This window comes from Haemaphysalis longicornis, unplaced genomic scaffold, assembly GCF_048455015.1.
Source record: "Haemaphysalis longicornis isolate Haplotype H1 unplaced genomic scaffold, Haemaphysalis longicornis Haplotype H1 scaffold_5, whole genome shotgun sequence".
Lineage (NCBI taxonomy): Eukaryota > Metazoa > Arthropoda > Arachnida > Ixodida > Ixodidae > Haemaphysalis > Haemaphysalis longicornis.
In genome coordinates this window covers 167,185,395-167,195,192 of record NW_027526385.1, presented here as the reverse complement: position 1 = coordinate 167,195,192, position 9,798 = coordinate 167,185,395, and positions in this window count along the sequence as shown.

The window sequence follows — 9,798 nt, the reverse complement described above, 5'->3', positions numbered from 1 at the left end:
CTATCGATAACTTTGTTGTGGTCGCCCGTCCATTGACAGATCTCCTTAAGGCCGACACCTCACTCCCCTCGGACACAACGCAAAGCTCAGCGGTTTGCCGCTCTCTTTGACCCCCTCACTCGTTGCCCAGTTTTGGCCCGTTTTAATTCGTTGGATCCCACAAATGTTTGCACGGACGCGACTGGCCACGGGATAGGGGCAGTATTAGTTCCGAAACATACTGGTCACGACAAGGTGATAGCCTACGCCAGCCGAAGTCTTTCCTCCGCTTTACGTTACTATTCCTTCAATGAACGTGCACGCCTCGCACTCGTCCGGGTAGTAAGAAAGTTGTGTACATAATTGTACGCCAAATGTTTTGCGGGTATTACCGACCATCATGCCCTATGTTGAATTACTTCGCTAAGAGATCCATCCGTACGACTCATCCGCTGGGTGTTAGGACTCCAGAAATCTGACTATTCGGCAGTCTAGAGGTCTTGTCGCATTCACCTTAACACCAACTGCTTGTCTCGTCGTCCTGTAGACCCGCCTGATCAAACGTGGATTGATGTTGACCTATGCGCATTTGCCCTATCCGACTTGCACGACATAGCCGCCCACCAACGATGCAACCCATCCCTTCGGCAGGTTATAGACAATCTTAGCTGAGTGCCATCCGACCCATCTCTGCACGTCTTTACACTGCGTAAAGGCGTCCTGCTTCGCCACAACTTTCGGGTGGATGGCCCTGATGCCCTTCTTACCGTATCTCAGCATCTCCGTCCAGACATACTCCACCTGCTTCATGACGTGCACACTGCTGGCTATCTTGGCGTCTCCCAAACTACGACCGTGTACGGCAAAGCTTTTACGTTCACGGCCTTTACTGGTCTGTGCGCAGGTACGTCAAGGCTTGTGAGCTTTGCCAACACCGCAAGACACCTCGGTCTCTTCCAGCAGGCACTTTAAAACCAATTGATGTTTTTTCTGAACCATTTTACCAGGTTGGATAGGACCTTTTTGGCGCCTTTTCTTTTATCTCGCTCTGGTAACAAGTGGATCGCCGTTGCGACCGATTACATCACGCGTTATGCCAACGCACGTTTACTTCCTACCAGCTGTGCCACGGACGTCCCCGATTTTCGACTACACGCCGTCATTCTGCACCACAGTGGTCGTCTTCAGGTGATCACAGACCGTGGTAGGCGCTTCTTATCACAGGTCGTCGACAACCTTCTTGGGTCCTGAGAAAAAGACGTTCGCTCATGTCGGTGGGCGTGCACTACTTGGGACATCGTGGCGGCCGTGTCTGTCTTTACTACCCTATCCATTTTTTGTAATATGTATCTTCAAATATATTCCCTTCGTGGTCACGTCAAAATATATTCACAGACACGGGGTGCGGGCTGCCGTCTTGGATGAATAATATTCCTCAGAATACTACACCACCTAAAAAGTATCAATCGTTTGAAACGATTACTAAGATGCCAGCGTGCGAAGCAGTTGTACTTTGGACGTGACAACACACACTCGTAACAGTGCATACGCGGAGGAAAACTGAAGGCCGCCGAAGCAGTCATGATCTACTCATAAACAGTGCGTGCGCGAACAAGGACTGCACGCACTCGCGCTGGATAAATGTTATTCCTCGCAGCAGACGTTTTTTTTATTTCTTTTCCATAGTTGGTATTCCTCTCAGTAGAAATGTAATAAAGATTGGGTATTTTACTACGGGAGTGGACTTGGGGTCATTTCGAATGACAAGCGGGATTGCATATCGTCTATCGTATGGAACCCTATCAAATAGGCCAACCGTGTCTATTCCCAGCTTCTGCCACGGTGGCTATTTATTGGAGGCCAGTTGCGATGAAGCAGCTCGGACAATACTTTTCCGGAGCAGTGCCTTTGGTCGCAATACTCCGGGATGCGCCTCGTGAGCAGTGACTGTTACCTGCTCCGCGAGTAATGTGTCGCGTTCTTAGAATTTTTGTCGCGCACTTTGAAGAGGGGCTGAAGAAGGCCACGACGACTGTATATAGATCTTTTTTGTTGCAGTTTTCTCCGTTGAAACTGGTCTTGTTCAAACAGTTCTCTTGTATTGCAAGAAAGGGTTTGGAGAATTGATACCACGTCATCTAACAGCGTTTCCTCTTCTTGCGAAAAGGACGCACACATGCGTGAACGGCATCCGCAAATTCAATTTGTGACGCCTTGCGGTACTTGTACAGTAACACGTGTTCTCCCATCACACTACCCGCATAGGGCGCCTTCTTGACCGCCAGGTTGAAAGCACTGTCATCAAGGCTTCCTGGCCAGTAGCAACTTAGGCTACTGGGTATCGAGGGGGGTGTTTGTTGAATTTGAGTCCTGCCTCTTTATTGCGCCTCAGTAACACTGTTATGTTAGTACATGCTCTTTTCTTGACTTCCAGAGTAGTTACGTCGCCACAGCCGTAGAGAATATTCTACACTATGCCGTTTAATGCAGATGGTGCGAAATCAGCCAAACGCACATATGCGTATAATGAAAGAGACCGTCCTGAGTTTTAAATGCCGTTAAATGATGACCCTCGGGATAAAGCCTGACCTGATGGTTTGCGGGTCTGAGGTCATGCATGGAAAAGTGCGTTTCCCTCACCAGACTATGCAAAAGCTCTTCTGTATGAGGATGGGGATTGCTATCTGCTACGACTAGTTCATTTACCTGTCGAAGATATACACATACATGAATACCTCCACCCTTCTCCTTCTTTTCAACCACGACAATAGTGGGCATTCATTCCAATGCGTCTACTCGCTCTATCATGTACATTTTTTTCAAGCGTCCGAGCGTGGTCGCAGTGACAACGGCAGGCGCCTTTGTTTTGAGGCACGCAGCTGTACTCTCGATCGCGTTTTGACGCCGTGCACAAAACCCTTCGCTATGCCAAGCCCTAGATCAGAAATAGCCCAAAAAAATTTCAACCAATTTTTGGGAGGTCAGTGGGCGGCCGCCGCTCTGCCTTGACAAAGGACAGCTACATGCATGCTCTAGTACGTAGCGCTGTCGTTTATTCATGCTGTGGTGAGCAGCGCCCTATCGGCAGACCAAGCGCCTTCATTTGTTCAATACGCAAAACGAAGGTGCCATTTTCAACGACATAAAAAGACCCATTGTGCCGTTATTGTATGAGACATTCCTAAAGGAGCAACACGCTGAAATTGGTTATTTTAACAATTCATTGATTTATTTTGAGAAGCTGAAAGCACCGTTCTTTCGAAATGCTACTTAAGAGATCATTCATCAAAATAAAAACTGATCACCACGAGGAAAGGTCTATCCGTTTGACCAACTGCTACTTTAGTGAAAATCCAAGAAAAGTGGATGTTTGACAGACAGAATACCTAATACTACTTTCGTGGCCGAATTTAGGCCGGGGTACATGATGAAGTGGAGCGTCGTCTTTTGCATACGGAGAAAAAATGACCCTTAATACGTCAGCAACGCCAATGTTTGTTTTCGGAGGGACAGCGGTATGAAGGAGCGTTCTTGTGAGGATAACCAAAGCGATAAAAATGGGCCTGCTGGTAGCGCAAACGCTTCGATTGAACGTCGTAATACGGTCCAGGCCGGGACATGCTTTAACGAGAATTTATGCGCTGAACATCTGCAGAGAAAAATGCTTGCAGTATATTGGCTGCGTGTTCAAACGGCGTCGCTATAAATACAGCCCCAGCAAACGAGACAGAAGACCCTTGAAGGAGCAACCGATCACGCAGTTTCCACTATTATATAACGCCAATGATCTGGTCACGCAGGAAATCTTCCTCGGAAGGAAAAGAGCAGGTATAAAAAACTTACGTAAAAAGGTTACGTACCCACAGATTCCTTCGTGGACTCTGCACGTGCCTACCAGAATGGTGCAGTTCTAGAACAACGCAGCTCTGCCACCGCGATATCGTACACCTAAGCATCCTGCTTCGTTTTTGTCATGTGCTTGCTAGCTCGCGATTCCTGATAGAGTAGTTGTTCGCTCAGATGACCTAACGTTGGACGAAGCTGGAAAAAGCAGCGTGTGAAATATGCGCTGGCCTTCGACACCGAGGCTGAGGAGTAGGAGAGCCTTGCGCTGGCGCCCAATACGAGGCTCCCAATGCGAAGAGAGAATTCTTGAATCAACAAATCCACTGCACGCGTGCAACAAAACAGCCAATCGTGTTCGCGAACGGTGGCATTGAGGCAAGTCCGGAAATGCCGGAAAAGATATCAAAAGTCACACCTGTCTGAACAAGCATTCTCACTCCCCGTGCGATTGTGGAATGTGCTGCTGAATATTGAACGCTAAGGCAATGAAGTTAGTATCGGAACCAAAATTCTTTATTTATACTTGCCTATTCTTATATACCTAAGCAACACTGGCGCCACCAGCAGGAGTGATTACGGAACGAAAACCAAATTTAAAAATGTACAAGAATATTGTACTCAGATCACCCCTGTATACGCTTTATAGTATGGCACCCTTATCCCGAGCAATACTCGTTTTATCAAGTATGTTCGAAACTAATCGGCATGATTTATTTGTCGTGTTATTCTCGTTATAAAAGTTTGACAATAATTAAACAGTTTAATTCTCGCTTCACATGCCATGCGCTGAACATTTTACAGTAGAAACTTCCCAAAGTTAGCGAAAATGTTTTGCCATTCCTTCGAACATTTATTGCCTCTGTTTTGTACGTTTCTACACATATCGACCAAGACCACAATTGAAACGTATATATTCGCATTATTAACATCAATATTCTCCCCTTCTCTTCATAAAAAACGTAAGTGCGTTGAGGGGCGAAAACAAGTTACCGACGCAATTTGGGAAATGTCTGAGCAGTTTATGCGGCTTCTAGGTTTGTCAGAAGTAACTTAAGGTCGCATCATGCCCTGCGCAAGGGTTCGCTTAATCGCGTGACAGTCCCTACGTCAGATAAATTACACACCTCCTTCGCATACGCTGTTGCAATCGCGGAGTTGATATGGCGACAGCACCTTCATAGGAGGAGTCACAAGCATCGTATTCTATTATTTAGTTCAAAATGTTTATGCCAAAACCTTCCGATACCAGCAAGTTTTATTTGCGGACACGAGTTGCGGACGCAATGCAATTTTCCTATCGCCGTGCAAACAATATTACGGTGCTGGCAAGAGAATTGACAATATTTTTCTGGAAAATATTAAAAAGATTAGGGCAAGTGCTTTTACGTGAGGCATTGCTTACGAATGGGGTGCGCGGGGAACCGCGCCGCCTATTCCAAACTGCACACCTCGATGGGCTCGGTTGTATTGGCCGGCCTCTAGCGAAGAGCAGCTGTGAAAATGCTACTGGCGGTGAGCGCGACCAGATGGGAGGGAGAAGGGGGTGCTGCGAACCGTGCCTCCGTGATGTCGGCTTAGGAATTCCAGAATTTGTCGTCTGCTTCACAGGAGCTCGGTTTCCCTCCTCTTCTTTTGCGCGCGGTGGACGTCTGATCCTCTCCGCTCCACATTTTGCGTGTGCGTACCTTTTTATCAATATACTATACTTATAATCGCATACACTAGCTGAAGGCGTGAGTTTAGAATATGATTATAGTATTGGATACCGCTACCAAAGAAACACTGCCTGCGTAGCCCAATTTCTTGCAAAGCGGGTCCTGCATGGAGCCTAAAGAGACAGAGCAAGGCGTCAGTTTTTGTATTAGGCTACACTTCGAACAAAGGGAACAGCAAGCTGCTAGTAAAGGACCGTAGAGAAATTGCAAAAACAAAAGAAATTTTATGCCTTCGGGACTTAACTGTTGTAGAAGGCCTTACGATTCCCTGTAATTACACGTTAGGTGAAACAGTTTTTGCAACGTTTTCAAAAGTTCGATAGTGTATCAAATCCCTTTAGGTTGTAATGACATGAAAATATGCCGACTCTGGCCTGCAAAAACGGTCGGTTGAGTTCCTAATAACCCACGTGCGTATAGGCGCAAGCTGGTTTTATACCATACGTTTTTATGATGTATGGAGGTTTATTGAGCGAAACCAGTCACGTCTGCGATAAAGATACAGTAACACTGTATTTCGGCATTCCTGGAGGGATATTTCTGCAGATTTCCCGCAGGTTTATCTTCCGAATATTCAAATATTCGTGATAGGAAACTTCCCTCAGTGAAGGACAGGGGTTTGAAAGGAGAAAACTTTATTTAGCAGTAAAATCGAGCATATTTGTGGGCCGAGTACTAAGGACAAGACAGTAAGAGTAATGTTCTTCAGTTCATAGGACGTCATAACGAGTAGACCAGGATGTGCTCCTTATGGGTGGGCGGGCATGAAAACCTTAAGAAGCTGCTTGGTCATATTCAACGTTTTCGATTCTCTTATGTAAGGATGTATACTAATATTTCTGTTGGTTACTGAATAAAGCAAACCTTCTACACCATTATCACATCGTAGTTGTTCGGGTTGAGAGTCGGTTGATTTCGATAACGAGGGTTACGATACACATTTTAAGAACACAAGCCGTCTTCTAGTACTCCGACATCATTGTCTGGAGCGCAATCTCGATGGCGTAGCACAAACCTTCTCATTGTATTTAGATATGAATAAACAATGCATGCTGCGGATCTTTACCATCTTGCATGCAGCCACAACAAAAGGCAATTTGTGAATAAAAATCTAGTCCTTGCAGCCTGCATAAAATATGCACACGATCTTCGTTGCCCTCCCAGATATCCATAAATCTACTAATAAGACGTTGGTGACGGAGCAGAAAAATTAATGCGTTGGGAACAAACAAGAAAGACACATCTGGTAGAAGCGAAGAAGACCGAAAGAAATAGAAGACAGCAGTTGTATTTCCTGCTGTGGGATACGCGTGTAGGGAGCGCTTCTTGGTGCGTAGCTTTAGAATTTTGAGCCACCGTAATAGCATCGCAGAAATACTGTACGAAGCTTAACCACTTTGAATACTTATCGAGATTTCTAAGCGCTGAACCTTGCGAATAAACAAGGAAGGACGGGTTACACACTTTCTTCTGACAGATGCTATGGAGATAGATGTTCTGTTCCTCTCCTCGTGTGTAGCAAACACCTGGAGGATACAGCCTAAAATAATTTAGATGTGTCACAAGCTGCCCAGAATATTTAAATTACTAGAACTACTTCTTTAGTATACTCAAGCACCAAACCGGGCAATTTCAGGCTGAAGCATTGCTGCCTCACCCAAGCCGAGTGTAGCAGACGACAGCAGCGCGAATTCCTAAGCCCATGGCAGAGCCCGGGGGAGCCACTCAAACATCTTGCTGCCAATTTGACCGCCTGTATCGCGTCGTAGAGGCGCTGACAAACTGGCGGTGCATTGGGTGACCGACCAGAACGAACTTCTGTTTCGGCAAAACCTGTCGTTTCAACTAAAAACAGCACCTCTCTAACGTAATTCCAAAAAGACTACTTTACGCAGTTTAACGATTTACCTTGGAACGAGTTCTCAATAAAATCCCACGCAGGCTAATCATCTCCATTCTTGTTTTGCTCCGTAAGAGCGATTAAAGTTCCCCGGACGACGCAGTTTCCATGCTCAGTTTTGTTTGCCCGAAGGTGATGTGGGATTGCTGGTTAAGGTTTTAGGCCTGTGACTACGCAGATGTCAAATAACTTGCTTGCAAAAATGGGGTGTCACTAGTTGTAGAGGTGTTCAGAAAAAAAATGTTTACTTAGCGGTTCTCCGTTGCAACAACTTTTCCTTTTTTGTAATATGGGCAGTGTAGCCATTAAAAGTATTGCGCGGACTTCAAGAAAAAAGCAATATATATTCTAAGCATCGGCTTGCAAGAGCTTCCCTGCCGACACAGGGCATCTAGCCAGGAGGTCAATCAACTCGTGGTTTCGCTTTGTCACTCATGTAGAGCTCCTGCCTTACCTCTAGCATTCTCTCTTTCTCCTGGCTAAGCGAGTATGCAACATATCAAATATCTTGCTCGAAGCACTTCGCTTATTCATAAAAATAACGGATAAAAACTTTTCTCAGCTCTCGTGGTACAGCATTGAAGTATCTTAAACGCCATCATTCTGATAGTCCGGAATATATCTCAGTGAAAAATAGCCCCAATCCACGCTGTTAAGGAGGTTGGAAAGCAGAGCTTTATACGACACTCACATCAAGTGCCCATACGATGTAACTTGAATTCACACACGTGGCTTTGCAAAGAGTGAAACGAGAGATTCTGCCAGGCATTGTCTGAAATATACGGGGGCGCGTACCAAACGCAGCAGCGTGGCAATGGCCTGGCTGGTGAGGCGGACGCCCCGGCTGTAGGATGGAAGAGCTTTGACAAAAAGAAAACGAAGAGGAGCGCCTTTCGAAGGGTGAGACATCCGAGCCTAGCAATCCTGATGTGCTATCTCGCGGTTACACCAAATCTACACCACCGTGTGCAGAAGCATAAAGACTGAAATAATTCGGCATGCGAGCCAAGCGATTCAAATTTATACCGATTATACTAGTTCTTTTTGTAAGTTTGAGAATTGCGAGAAAGCTGAGGTAACTTTTATAATCGCCATTTATCACAACCAGTTGATCCCTTCGGCTCCTGTAATACCTCTTAAAGCGCAACCGAATCGATATTCACCAATTTAGAAAACCGAGTTCCATTCGTTTCAAGCAGTGCGCAAAAAGCGGTGTTTCTCTAGCGGCCCGATGCCTGTATGTGGTCTTTACATTTCGTTTCCCTCCCTGCAAACCAATCCTTAACGTATCTTTGCCATACGACTACTTAATTCCGTCCGGCCAAGCTTACCCGAGAGGTTCTGTCGAACAAGTAAATGAAGCCGCGTGAAGGAAGCCCAATGTGCGCCAAACTAGGGCAAAGCAACATTCTTTGATGCAGATGACAAACACATTCTGCTGATGCGCCCGCCGGTGGAGCAACGGTAGAGGAACGCTGGGTAACTATTTGCCGCGCCATCTAAACTGTGCTCCGCGAGTGAAAACCGTCCTTCCCGTCGTCAGCCGCGTTGGGAGTTTTTTGTTCCGCACTCCGCGAAGGAACCATTGCCGGGTAGATGTAGAAAGTTTTGCGTTTAAAACCGGCCTTCAGCAGTCTACCTGAGGTTAAGACACCGCTGTTTGTGCTCGAAGTGTCTTGTACCGCGAGTTGTCAATAATCTTGCGACAGTCGGTGGGCTGGTTGTGCTGTTGTGCTACCAGCGTACGCTAGAATCCGTCAGCGTTCACTGCAGCCACAAGCGGTGCCTCTTCTATGTCTGACGATGACTTCAGCGTGCGAGGGACAGTGCGTCAGCCACTTCGTCCTGCAAACCAATCTCGGCTCAATGGTCAACCAAGCCTGCACGACGGTCGCGTTTTACAAACATTGAAGCCACTTTCAAGCCTTGCTGTTGGTCTGAATCGTATAAGCGGGAGCACCTAGATAAACGTCCATTTTCTTAGTTCAGACATGCTTCTAACACTTGCATTTGGTTACCGTATAATTGAGACAATCGTGGTGTATGTAAGGTTAGCAAACACAAACGGACCAAGAATGCCGTCGGAATCCTGCTGCATCATTTAGCCCAGTTCCTGGTCGCCAGCATCGCTCTGTGACACACAAGGTGTTTTTAAGGTCTGGCAGTGTAATGATTCTGTTTCCCCGATTGCGCTTGACAGTACTTAAAAACATTGCTTGTCAGGCTTTAACATTGCCATTTTACGCCATAGAGAAAATGGTGGTTCAATTTTGAAAAATGCACCGCGCAATCAGGGAGGAAGCTGCGGTATCAGACTTTTATGCAAAAAGTGCTACATGCTCCTAATGTTACACAGAC